The sequence below is a fragment of the Oryzias latipes genome, chromosome 4 (assembly GCF_053564925.1).
Source record: "Oryzias latipes strain Hd-rR chromosome 4, Olatipes_Hd-rR_3.1".
In the NCBI taxonomy this organism is placed as follows: Eukaryota; Metazoa; Chordata; class Actinopteri; order Beloniformes; family Adrianichthyidae; genus Oryzias; species Oryzias latipes.
Window position 1 is genome coordinate 5,313,159 of NC_136240.1, and position 14,044 is coordinate 5,327,202.

Genomic DNA, 14,044 nt, shown 5'->3' on the forward strand with positions numbered 1-14,044 from the left:
GCTGTGCTCCTGTGCCTTCCTGCTCTTTGACATAGGGGGCCGTGGGGCGGTCCTGCTGGGTGTCTGCTGTAGGGGTGTTAGAAAAAATCGATTTGGCAATATATCGCAATAGTTCATTTGGCAATACTTGTATCGATTCAAAATGCTGTCAGGACGATATTTATTTATTTAATTATTTCTGAGCCTCCTTCAGTGTCTGACTCTTGTTTTCCACTTCAACCTCCGACCGCTAGTTGGCAGCAGAGCACACTGAGCCTCTTTTAGCAGCTCTACTCTGCACAAAACAACAGGAAGACTTCAGCTATAGGCAGCTTATTTCATTGTTAAGAGACATGAACTACTTAGTTTTTACTTGGGATGGGAACCGAACCAAAACTCTGTGCCATGTTTCTGTCAGTAACAAATAAAAACACGGATTGTGGTGCTTTGTAGCGACTCAGATAGGAACGAGTGAAGCACTGCAGCTGCACATAGGGTCATGCATGGAGCATCGGACAAAACCTCCAAGCAATAGATTCTAGTTCAGGGACCTGATGGATCAGAGTGATGAGTACAACGCTCTGAAAAAAGACCAATGGCGATGACAGTTACTAGTTTACTTCCTCGTGTGAGAAAGCGAGGCTGCAACGGTGCAGAGCAGACTGTGATGTTAACAAAGCATCTTTGGCACATTAATGCACTCTCCTTCATCCTGTCATACTGCCTCATCATCACACTTTATTGTTTCTGGAAAGAATTAGTGTTTTGTTTTCTCCCTTTATTTTTGAAGCACCATTCAGGCTCCTGAACTTTTTAAAAGTACTGAAGAAGCTACATTAAGCTATATTGAAAATAAACAGCACTTTATTAACTCAATCATAATTTAGAACCTTATTGGTTAAGGCGCATTCATTTCTTTTTTTTCTTATATTGATATATATTTTGTTGTGGAAATCAGACAATGCTGACTATGGGTATCGTTAAGGTTTTAACTGTACTACTACTCTTATTGATGCTGCTTATCGATCCGGTATTTTAACAATACTCTTATCAATACTTTTTGAGGACGAAAAATAAATAAATAAATAAATAACACATTAAGAATATAAAGTGTTTTCTTTCCTCATAATGCAACCGCATTGTTTTTGTTTAACAAAACATTTAAATTTATACATGATAATGTTACAATACAAACCTGGAATGCACGTGGATGTGCTAGACCAGGGGTCAGCAACCTGAATCTCTCAAAGAGCTATTTGGATCAGTTTCCCACTGAGATGAAAGCACAGGGAGCCGCAACACTAAGTGTTTTAGAAAAAATGTTTTTGCCAAAATATCGCCATAGTTCATTTGGCAATATGCCAAAATGTCAAAATGTTGTCAGGATATTTATTTAATCATTTAATCTAATCATTTTTATTCTTTTTGAGCGGGATGTTTCCTTTGATCTTTTGTCCATTTTCCACAACTTTGAACAGACTTTTCTGTCTGTCAAACACCAGAGTTAAGATGAATGAGATGATGGAAACAAATTCACTTTGATGCAGACTCCTTTTTATTTATTTATTTTTTCTTTACATCCAGTAAATCCAATAGATTATATTAATTTTATGGATGACAATTATTTTTTATTGGGAAGCATCTGTTAGTTTGTCTGGAATCATAGGCAGTGAGTCTAAGCCCCGCCCCTGCCTCTCTACCTGTTCGTTGTTTCCCCCCGCGTGCAACCTCTCCTCCAGTGTGTTCTACACAGACAGCGCAACAAACGGTTATCGTAGCATTAAGGTGACAGGATAGTAGGGGCGCCCTAACGCAAATTTAATTAATTTTACGCAGACATGGGTGGTGTAGTCTATGGGGATAACATTTTTTTTTCTTGGGCACTCTTGTGTCCCCTTGTGTCTTTCCAGAAAAACTTTCCATCCCATAACAGACTCTGGTCGGCATTCACATCTGCAGACACGCCCCCTCCGCGTGTTCACGCTGCTCTCTCGCTCTACATGACAGTGTTAAAGGCACCACAACAATCTGAGAACATGATAGTTAATTTACTAAACCACAGAGAGCCACAGCACAGCGAGGAAAGAGACGCATTTTGGGCCGTTTAGCTCTTTCCACCACCGTACATCTTTAGGATCGTTCGCGCCGTGTACTGTCTGAACAACAGCCCCGCCCCCGTGCACACAAATAGTCAGACAGACCTCTCCTCTTCAGCGAGAATAGCCCAATTAATATCATCCTTAATTAACGGAAAATTGACTGACTCGGTGAGATAAATATGGCAGATAACGTTTATATCTTGTGGAACACACAAAAAATGCGACCTCTCCAGTACCGATAGCAGAATCGTTGAGGTCAGATCTTAACGATACTGCGGTCTTGAAGAATGTTGCCCCTGGGCTCGTTCAATACCGGGCCTTGGTACCCATCCCTAATGCTGACTGTTCCCTTTCTATATTTTAAGTTCCAAAATGAAGGCTTTACAAATTTGCTTGGGGTAAAAGCAACTTATATATGAGATACAGTTGTAGTGCTTAACATTGTGAACATTAAATAAACTGAATTTGACAATTTTATTACAATGAAAGACATACTGAAATTCAGGTTGAGTTTTTTCTAAGTCATATTTTCTTTTTAAAAGAAAGAAAGAAAATGTTCTCTGGTACAATATCGGGATACGTATCGTATCTCCAGATTCTTGCCAATAGACACCCCTAGTCTGCTGGACTGCCTGGCGGGGGGATTTCCTCTACCTGCTGTACCATGCTGCTGTGAAGTTTTGGTTTTAAAAAACCCAGAAACCTTTTTTTTTTTTGCAGATGACAAGAAAAAGGAAATTGTTGATTTGAATAAGTTTTTTATGATTTGTAAAAATTTTAAAAAAAGCAACATTACATTTCTTTTTCTTCCATGGAACACCATTATAACACTGAGAACTCAAACAAGTCTTAGATCATCTTCAGTGGAGAACAATTTTTTATATTTCCTCTTTACATAAATTCTGAATCATTTTGTATTTGGTTTTAAAACAGGGACATTTCAGAAACATTACACGTTAAGACACCTTAACTGGCTCATCTTTTGGTCATCTCATCAGTCATTTCATGTGCTTGACAGTGCAGTTTCAGTCAAAATTTCACCCTCAGTGTTTTTTTTTAGTCTGACATTACAGTAGAGAATTCAGAATGCAGAACCCAGAATGCACATATGAGTGATGTGATGACCAAAAGATGAGCCAGTTTAATCAGTTCCCCATTTAAAAATATGTGTTTTCTTCAAGGATTGATTAATTCAATGAATGAATGGAAACTGTCCAAAACTCTTGTGGCTTGAGACAACTTTTGTGCCATCTCTCATCATTTCAAATGAGTTTTCCTTGGCTTCAGGACTATAGTTTCTAAAACATTTTTCCTTTTGTCCCAAATAAAAAAAGCAAATATGTAGAATAAACTTCCTTTTGAAAGTGACTAAATAAAGCTTGGTGTTTTCTTTTGTCTCCTTGGATCCAGTGTGTCTCTTACTGATTTTATCAACTCATTTCCATACCCCAATGGAGTCTTGGATTTTGCCCTGAAACCTTATCCTCAACAAGTAGTTTCCTTCGCAGCTTTTAAAAGGCATCACAATCCAAAACTTTATTTACAGACCTGCTGGTGGGTTTTCCATTATCACAGATCCAAAATAGAGCTGTCAAAAAGAACGAGGGGAGCCAGGAAGGCACCTGATTGTCAGAGCGGATATCCATCCTTGCACAGACAACTGTCTCACAGATTTCTGAAGGAGATTACAATATGTGCATATGAATGAGGAAGCAGGTTTAAAGTAGGAGAGGAAGAGAAGAAGGAAACTGAAAGTGCATTCCACTTTGAAGAAAGTCCACTGAGGCTTGTGGGCAGACATAAATAAATAGGATGAAAAGGACCGGAAACAACTCTGTTTTTTTAGTTTTTTTTCCTGGATTCTTCAGGATTTAAAAAATTTACACCTCAGTGTCTGTGCTGCCTGTGCACAGACCATGTTTTCACTGTCTGAGACCCATAGAGCTCAGGCCAAAAGAATGGCCTCTTGATCAAAGAATTCAGTTCCTCCCACTGATCCCAGATGTAATACCTAGTACCCTCAATCGGCCTCCACTGGCTTGATGCAAGCACTTTATTCTGCGGTAATCTCTCATCTCAAACCTCCATCCAAAATGGAACGCGTTCAGAAGCAGGGAACTACACACACAAACACACACAGACCCACATGCACATACACAAACACACACAAAAACACAAACAATCCACCTTGGTGGGAGGTGGCCAGGACATCAAGCGGGAGATAACTCCATCCATCTTAATTTATTGTATTTCTTGAACTCTCTTATTGCTACGACGGAGTTTTACATTTGCGAGATTTGTTCTCAAAAATTTATGAAATAAAAACTCGTAAATCTACGACTTGAAATCTCATAAAGTTACTAGAAAAAAGTCGTAGATTAACAAGGAGAAAACACCGAAGTTGTTCGTTTATCGGAGCCTAGCTTGAAGATGAAATGTGGAGGCTTTTGTGAAGCTTTTTTTCCGGATTACTAAAGGTTTAAGGCCTGTTCACACCAGGACGAATTTCGCCGGTGATTTTCGGCGACGTTTAACGCCTCGTGACTAAACAAAGGGCACCAATGTGAGTGTGCACACCGATGCGAAAAAACGCCACGCGTCAAAGCGTCACTTTTTAAAAAAACGCCTCGAGTTCGTTTTTTTTTTGACACGTCGCGTCGAAATCTATTCGACCAATGAGAATGGCGCTTTTGCACACGTGTCTGGAGCTTCTGAAGTTACAGTAAAACACCACTTGGGGGCGCTCAAACACAAAACTGCCTTGCTGAGCACACATACCATCGAAGAAGATAGACGCCGAGTAGCGTCTACACTGCCGCGAAGAAATAATGACGGACATTCTAAAATATCCCCTTACCAAGTACCAGTTGGAGCTACTGATGCTTGAAATATTCATGTTTTCTTTGTATTATTCTGACAAGCCCGTAAATACTTGCTCTCTTTTTCTGAGTGAAAAGCGACTTTAAGAAGCGTAAAGTTGCGCAGCGCCACCTTGTGTACAGGAGTATTTCTGTTTACATTAAGCGCCATCTAATGTCAGGGAATGAAATTGCATGTTCGCTCGGCTCATCGTCAGCGAAAATCGCCTGGGTGTGAACACAAAAAACGTGGCGAAAAACGCTGGCGAATAAAGCCTGGCGAATATTCGTGCCGGTGTGTACGGGCCTTAAAAACAAAGAGATTCTGACCCTTTTGATGACTCAAAATCAGATTATTGTCAGTGAAGCCGGCTTTCCGGGGTTCAGTGTCAGTAAAGCGGAGTTTCATATGTAATAAGGAGCTCAAAGACACGTTTGGGTGTAGAGAACCGCTGCAGACTTTATTTTCCTTTTCATTCAAATAACCTGAAGTTCATTTATCAGATTACGTCATGAACCTGTCATCCAAACACCAATGCGGAAGTAAACAGTGTTACATACGCCCACTTCTGCAGATGAAATGTCCCCTTTCAGCATAAAACAATGAAGATGAATGAAAACAGTTTGTTATATTAGCATTAGAACATTAAAAATGCCAAAAAGTGCTCCCCCTCAGACGGAAGCGTCACATAGACATAGAGATCTTGTCTTTGTGGAAGAAGAAAGGATTCAAGTGGACAGCTGCAGGGATACCGAGGGCTTCATCGGGCAGCAGAGATCCTGCAAACCACCCATCAATAAATAAAACTTTAAAAAATTGTAAATCAAACAAATGAGCTTCAAGACATTTGGAACATTATCAATAAACATTCAGCTCACCTGTTCAACTAAGTTTAGTCTGTCTGCTCTGCTGCGCAGCGTTCACCTGCTGCTCTGCATGCTCACTTCCACTTTAATCTCGTAAATTTACGAGTTTCTTTCTCATAAATTAACGAGTTTTTATCTCATAAATTTACGAGATAAAATCTCGTAATTTTACTTTTTTATTTATTTTTTGGTGGCCCTAAAACTCTGTTGTATATTTCTAAGTTTGACCTGCAGATATTCTTATTGTTATAACATTAAAATGAAGGATAAAGTGTGGATTTGCACTATGAGTTATCATGACTTTGACGTTAACTTCAGCTCTTGCATCGTTATTCAGCACAAGGGGTTTGGTCATCATCCTCTCCCTCCCACCCACTCACTCATGGTGCAGAAAGAAATAAACTTAACAGGATAAAATAACCAGGCAAAACAGAATAAAACAGCTGGACAACAAAACACACTGGTTTCTGAAAAAAACAATTTTCAACTTGAAATAATCTGAAAACATTAAAGATGACAGAGATTTAATGATTTAATGAAAAAAGTTGTAGATATTTTAGAAAATGTTTCTGATTTGTAAAGAATTTAATAAAAGCAACATTACAGTTTTTCTTCATAGAACACCATTATTACAATGAAAAAACTCAGATGATCTTTCAGAGCAAAACGATTTATCATATTTTATTTTTACATAAATACTCATTGTGTATTTTTTCACACAAAGTAACATTTTCTGTGCTCAGATGTCTTAACAGATGCCTGCCTCATTCCCCCTTGCTGTTGGAAAATTCATGAATGTCCTTTTTAGTTTAGTTTCCACAAATCAGAAACAACTTTATTTGATTGAATCTTTATTCTCTGTCAAATGTTCGCGACTGGATTAAACATTGTGATGACGATTTTCCCTTTCAGGTCAAAGTGGATGCTAGCAACCAGATGCTAACGTTCGCCGCGTCCGACTTTTAAGGTGTGGTGGAGAAAAAAGGGTCATATAAATGACTCAAGTGTTGTACAACTGTTTTTTTTAAATTTAATAATAAGAGTAAATCCACCATGTCTGTAACTTTATCATCTGCGTTTGTGAAACATTCAGAAGTCATGTCAGGCAGAGCGGGCAGCTATTAGTTCGTGAGAACAACTGTCTTAATAAATCCGTATTTGGAGGAAAACTCCTGGTTTGGTCTGTAAACAGCAGATTTATGTTTCTTTGAAGTCAAAGGTTCTTCTTCGGTTTCCTCACTGACTCTATTTTCCACGAAGAAACCTTTACAAATACGTTTGATTGTTTGGTTTTTAAGCGTTAGACTACCAACTTAGCGGTCTGAGCAGCTGCTTAAAGGATGTTGTAAACAGAATCTGGGAGCTTTTTCAAAAGAACTGTTATGAGAGTTTGTAGTTGGATCCAAGCACCAACACAAATACAGTGCATAGAAAAGTATTTATTGACCAAAAGGTTTCAAACTGGGTGATGCAGGCTGGGCTGGATGTGGCAGAGCAGACTGTGCATGAGAACCAACAATCTGGCAGAGGCTGATTGTTGGTTAGAGTATAGAGAGTGGCTAATGTGGAGCAGGTGTGTGATTAGGAAGAGGTGCAGATGTGGCTCACAGGATCACAACAAAACTTATCTAAGTATCAGGAAATTAAAAAAATAACAGAAACAATTAAAGTTAGTGTCTGCATGTTTATTTTCTTCCTGCAGCCCAGTACTAAGTGGCCCACGGAGCCTGGGGGTTGGGGACCACTGCTCTAAAGCATTTACAGAACTGTCTCTTTGAAGGTGATGTTAGCAGTGATGACAGGGGCATATTATGACAAACTGCAATCATTTCACAATTCAAAATAAGAATCAGCTGATCAAGTAAAGTTATATACCACTATTTTTTAATAGATTAAAAGCATTTTTCCCTAGATGTAGACAGACATTTTAAGTAGGAGTTAATTATAGCTACAGAATGCTGACCATTTAAGAGTACAGAGACCAGACTACTGAATTGTAAAAGTGGAATACAGTCCAACAGTTTATTGCAGAGCATTGCAGATGTGGTGAATGGATTAATTTTTATCTGATAGAACAGGGGGGACAGGAGTAATACCTCTAGTCTCCAGAGAAGGCCAATTAGGACCAGGCTGTCCCTGAAGGTGAGAGTCAGGAATGGAATGAGGAAGTTCCTTGTGTTCTTGTGATCCTGAAGGGGTTTTGATGGGAATACGTCAGTTAGACATTTTGAAACAAAAAGCTTTTGCTGGTCAGAAAATGGTATTCACAGAGACTGGGACTGTGGTCAAAGACTGGAGCAAAGTCGATTATAAGACCTTATGGAGTGTGGTCAAGGGATAGAAACAGGGTTAGCAACATGAACTTGTCTTAAACTTGGATGTAACACCTGGAAGAGTAAGACAAACCATTTTGAACTGGCACAGATGGTGCTGAGTGAAGATGATGAGGCTGATCATATTGGAGCAGATGAGGGAGTTGGAGGGTTAGAAAAAGATTTAATGGAACGCCCCTTCTCTCTCTTTCTCTCTCTCTCTCTCACACACACACACACAAACACAGAGCGCATAAACTCTCAGAAATTGAACCTTCCTTTTCCTGTTGTAGGTCAATTACAATTAACAAAATTTTTGATATTTGCTAAATGTCAAACTAACGAGACTAGAGTTTTTTTTTTAAAGAAAAGTTACAAAAAAGTTTACATATGCTAAGATCACTATGCCTGTAAACAATTTTGGAAACCCCAGATGATGATGTCATCTCTTTAAAAGCTTCTGATACGTTTATTGCCAGCATTGGAGTTCATTAGAAACACACCTGTGGACACGTTACGGCACATTTGAAACACACTTGCTTGTTTGTAAAACATCATTTCTTTGGTGAACAGCAGGATTTATCATGACGGTAAGGTTTGGGGAGAGAGGGAAGGATCTCCCATTGACGGGTCTTCAATGGTCCCATAGAAGGGACACTCAGCAGCACTTCACCCCAGCAAAGGCCAATGGGCCTCTTTGTGTCAGCTTTATAGTCATGAGGATGGGGGTTCACCTGGAGATTTTTAGTTTATTTTAAGCCTGTGAAAAGTCTGTGCTGCTGATTTCTTGAGTGTCTTTCGTATTCCGTCTTCCTCTGATGTGTTGAAAACAACAAAGCAGTTTGTAGCATTGTTTAAATATGAGATTCTGTTTCTGTCTTCATCATTTCAGTCTGGTTCCAGTGTGGAACTGGTTCCAGCTACAGTTCAGATCTGTCATTCAGCACGAGCTGGGGTCCTCAACGTACACAAACAACAGTGCTGCTCCTCTGTGCTCACACTTCAAACGCCTGGCTCAGTTTTGTGGGTGTTTAGGGTGGGCTGTAGATGAGTCATCATCATGAGTTAAATAAGAGCCAGGCACTGAGAGTGGACAGCAGTTCTGACAGCGGTTATTCAAGCTGTGTGGTCAACCTCTTTGTTAACTCATTTGGCCAAGTCTCCCCTCACATTTATGGCATCTATTGTCCTATCGTTGACCGATTATAGGCTTCTCTCCACGGGGGCTGGCCCCCTAAACATCTCAGCAGTCCCTGTTGTAATTGTCAAAGATGTTTGTGTTTGACTCCCTGTACACATTTCTCCTGTTGAAGTGATGCGACTTCATAAGTGTGATCATGTAAAGGTTGGCAAAAGAACGATATTAAGTCCTTTTCAGGTTTTCTGTGTTTGGTATTTGTTAAAGCTTTGAGACAGTCTTTGAGTCTGAACAGGACTGGTCTTTCTGTGCTGAGAAAATCTGATAATGCTTTTTCCATTTCATGATTATTAAAGGATGGTTCAGGTTACGCAGATCCAGCTGTGTAGATTGGTTTTGGGTCGGTGTGACCTCATGACAAAATGAGCTTTTCACATTTCTGTTTGTCAAGTTACGCAACTGGAATTGTTTCAGTCAGTTCCCTCTGTGTAGGAAGTTTTCATCTGGGTAGACTCTGCTTATCCAGTTCAGAAAAAACCTTCCCAGGTTATTTGAGAACTTCCATCCTCCCCATCATTGGCTTACTAATATCTGCTTTTCAAGATCGTGCAATTGGTACTTCCTCTTCGGCCTAATGAGCAGGAGGTCACAGGTTGAGAACCAACTTTTTAACCTCACACAGGCCAACATGGCTGCACCGAGTCCAGACAGAGAAACAAAACGGCAAACTTTTTTTTTTACATCATCTAGTTATACTTTTGATTTGATTTGAAATGGTTTATTTCAAGCAATCAAAATAGGAATAATACACAAAAACAATATAATCATCAGTTATACATTCATACAGTAACTAATCAAACTTAGGATAATTAGACATAATTAATATATATTGCTTGAAAGGGAGTGGAAGGAAGCGAACTTATATAATCCCACCCCGTAATACTATAACCATTTTATTACATGATTTATCAATATCCGGTTCCTAGGTTTTATCAGACAGAATTAAGAATCATAAGATATCAATAAAGCACATGCCAAAGATGAATTACTTAAGTACTACGTCAAAAATAACTATTTTAGAAATCAACATGGCAAATGCAACATCTGAAATATATGCAAATTATGTTGCTTTTAAAAGTCATTCATATGCTTTAAAACATAATACTATATCAATAAAATAGACACAACGTTTCAGGAATTTTCATAGCAAAATTTCATCAAGTATCAAAAGTTAAAAACATGTGCAAAGTTATGCTACATTAGGAAAGATTTTTGAATCAATTTATCAATTTTAGGAGCTAGTGAAGTAATATCATCAAAAGTCAATCAATTTAACAATTTTCAAAAGTGATTAATCATTTGTTTTACTCTTTTTATATATATATTTTTTTTGTATTTTTATTTTATTTTTTTATATAATAAAGTAATGCTGAAGGGGAAAAATAAAAAGGGTCCATAAACTGTCGAATTGTCCAAGGTTGGCATTTCTTCTTTTACTGATAACAGCCGATTTTCTTGGTTTTAACAGTTAATAGTTTTCTTCCATGTTATGTCTGCAGACATTAGATTCAGGTCCATATCCTTCTTCAGCTGATATCAGCTGCGGTGAAAGTTGAGGTCAAGTTGTCTGCAGGTCCAGTCTTTTCTCCAGAATCTCGACCCGGTTTTCTCGCTGCTCGTTTTGAGCCCGAAATCTTCGGAACTCTTCCATCATATCCCAGAGCGGTGTTAGCTTAGCCGACACTTGATCCATAAAACTTTTCAGCGTTTCTTGAATAATGTCAAGAGACTTTTTGAGATCTTCATATTCCTGGGGTTTCTTCGGGGGCATGGTCAGCTCTCTTTTTTGGAGAAAAATCAACTTTTTAAGTAATTTGAAGATAGTTGTATTCGCAGAGAGGCACGCCACGCGTCCTGCTGTATAACCCGGAACCGGAAAAAAAAAAAAATACTCACTCGAGGATAAGGTTTTTTCATTTTAAAAATGAAACCTAAGTCTTGGGTTGGTGCTACAAGATGCTAAATATGTAGTGACAGGAAACAGTATGAGTGGCTGCAATGGCAAATAGTTCTTGTTTAAAACAAGCCATTACATTATCTTGCCAAATTTGAACCAAAGCTTGGAGTGCCAAATGTTTCATTCAAATGACCTCTTGAGGCACGTCTGAGCCATAGCAATAGACTCTTTCACCACCCAATGGAGAAAATTAAACACTAAACTGGAACTAGCACGTTCTCTAGCATCTGGTCTGCCCGACTCAAGAACTTTCCAAATACTTCAAATGGGAGAACAAGCAGAGTTGAAGCTCAGTTTGTTTCATTCATAGGTTCACACACCTGCCAATAAAAAAAACATGCTCTTAAATATATATACTTTTGAATTCTTACAATATAAAAAGACTGATTGAAAAACAACGAGTAACTCCCCAAAGTTGATGGAAATAAAAATAAAACATTTGCATAACCATACTGTAAATAAACGTATCATTTGAGTTCAATCTGACTTTCTAAGCCTGGAACTCAGTGAAGAATGGCTTTTTTCTTCTTTGAAGCACAACATTTGGTACTTTTGGGTATAAGTCAAGATGAATTGTAAGTGCAGCCCTCCAAACTTTCAACACAGCGTAGATCAGTGTTTTTCAACCTTTTTTGGGCCAAGGCACACTTCATCTTTGACAAAAAGCCCGCGGCACACCAGCATCCAAAAATAAAAAAAGGGAGAAACTCTATAGTCTGGATTGATGGGCAGTCCCTCCACAATGGTTTTTTCTAAAATATGTAATAAAAGTCAAGTTTTTTTTTTCTTAAAAATTTTCAACTAAATTATTTGACATTTTACCCTGGTAGTTGTTTTTTCCTCCAGTTTATTAACATGCATTGCACAAAAAAAACAAATATATTCTTTCTAAATCGTGATTTATTTATTTTAACTTTTTCAATGTTAGTGCAAAGGCAACTTTCATTTTTGAATTACAGTTGAATTATGTGAATTATATGATCACAGTTTATTTGATAAAATGTACACAAAAAGACTAGCATTATATTTATGTTTTCTTTAGCTACACAAAAGTGAACATGTTGAAGTTTTAATATTTTTCTTTTTTCTTTTCTCTTTAACAAACTTCAACAAAAATGTTTTATTTCTTTTTAGATGATTAAATTGTTTCAATTTAGTTTAATTGTGTCTGCTGGCCACTTCACCTTAATCCTGTTTCTTAAATGTTGTTATTACTTCTTCTTAAGTTTAACATATAAAATAATCCAGACGTTATTAGAAAAGTGTTTCAGTTAGAAAGATGACTTGGACCAAACTCTGGGATGTTTGGCTGTCAAACCTTGAAGAACTAAACTGTTGACCTCTGATGTCATCAAGAAGATTTCAAAACTGTTTGATGTGTGTTCGTTGTGGTTTAAGACGTTTAACAGGGAAGACTCATTTTACGCTGAGATGCTATCACTTTAACCCAATGCATCATGGGAGATGTAGTGCAAAAACTGCCGCTGATGGCAGACAGACATAGCTTCTCTGAGCTTCATTGTTTTGTTCACTTTTTCCACGGTCTGACACCGGATTCTGTGGAAAGTTACACAGCTAAAGACGAGGTTTAGCTGGTATTTTTAGCTGGTTATTATTGGAACTAAGCGACTTTATGAGCAGAATCAGAACAATGAAGTGAAGACTTTAACCACTTCTGATTGGTCAGACTGATGACGTATGATTGAACCTCCAAGAATGATTGGCGGAGACAGTTAAAGGGGCGGGACTTTTCCAAAAACTGCTGACGCTACGGCTAAATCGTGGTACCGTCATTCTTATCAAAATGTCTTTAATAGGATCAAATAAACACAAAGAAAAAGTATTTCAAAATCATTCATATTCCTAACTACTCAGTGTTTTATCAGGACCTGTTTGGATGAACACAGAGCTGATATCCTGGAGATGGAAATGTTTTTAGATCAGTGAATGGGTAATTTCCCACGGCACACCTGACCATCTCCCTCGGCACACACTGGTTGAAAAACACTGGTGTAGAGGAATAGACTACATAATTCCAGAGTAAAGTATGTGTTACTGTCATTACACAACAAGTTGAGAGCCACAGTTTGATCAAGTGTGTACTTTAACCTACTTTTTCCACATCTTACCACTCAGCCAATCAATTTTCTCCCAGACCTCAATCCTTTATCACTTATCTTTTATCTGAAATAAAAAAGAAAAATTGGTGTGTATTTATTCATATCTAGGGGGAATCAGACTTGAAATATCGGATTGGGCAACTGAACATGAGGACCTGAAATTTAAAAGGATTTATGCTAAAGTAACAAGCAAACATGTGTTTTCTATGGAGCTGTAATTGTAAATAACTGTAAATAACTTTAAAAAGTTATAATAAAAAAATAATGAGTTATTTAACATTAACTAGCTATGTTTATTTTTCATTACATTTAGTTACAAGTATAGTTATATCCGGCCCTTTGAGGACAACCCCTATGCTGATGTGTCCCTCAGTGAAAATGAGTTTGACACACCTGATTTAAAGGAACTATTGAAAAAAAGGATTACATTACAGAGATTACTTTAGAGGGACAACTGCAGAAACTTTATTTTAAGAAGTATGAATGTGTTTATTTTTTTTATTTTTATGACAATTGAAAGTTAACAGTTAAGTAAAAGATCAGAAATACGGATGATTAAAAAAGAATGACTTGGAAAACTACATGAAGGGAAAGGAGAATTCAGGACGGAAGCAGACAAGGAAGAAGAAATCTGGAACTCTTACAGGACACAGG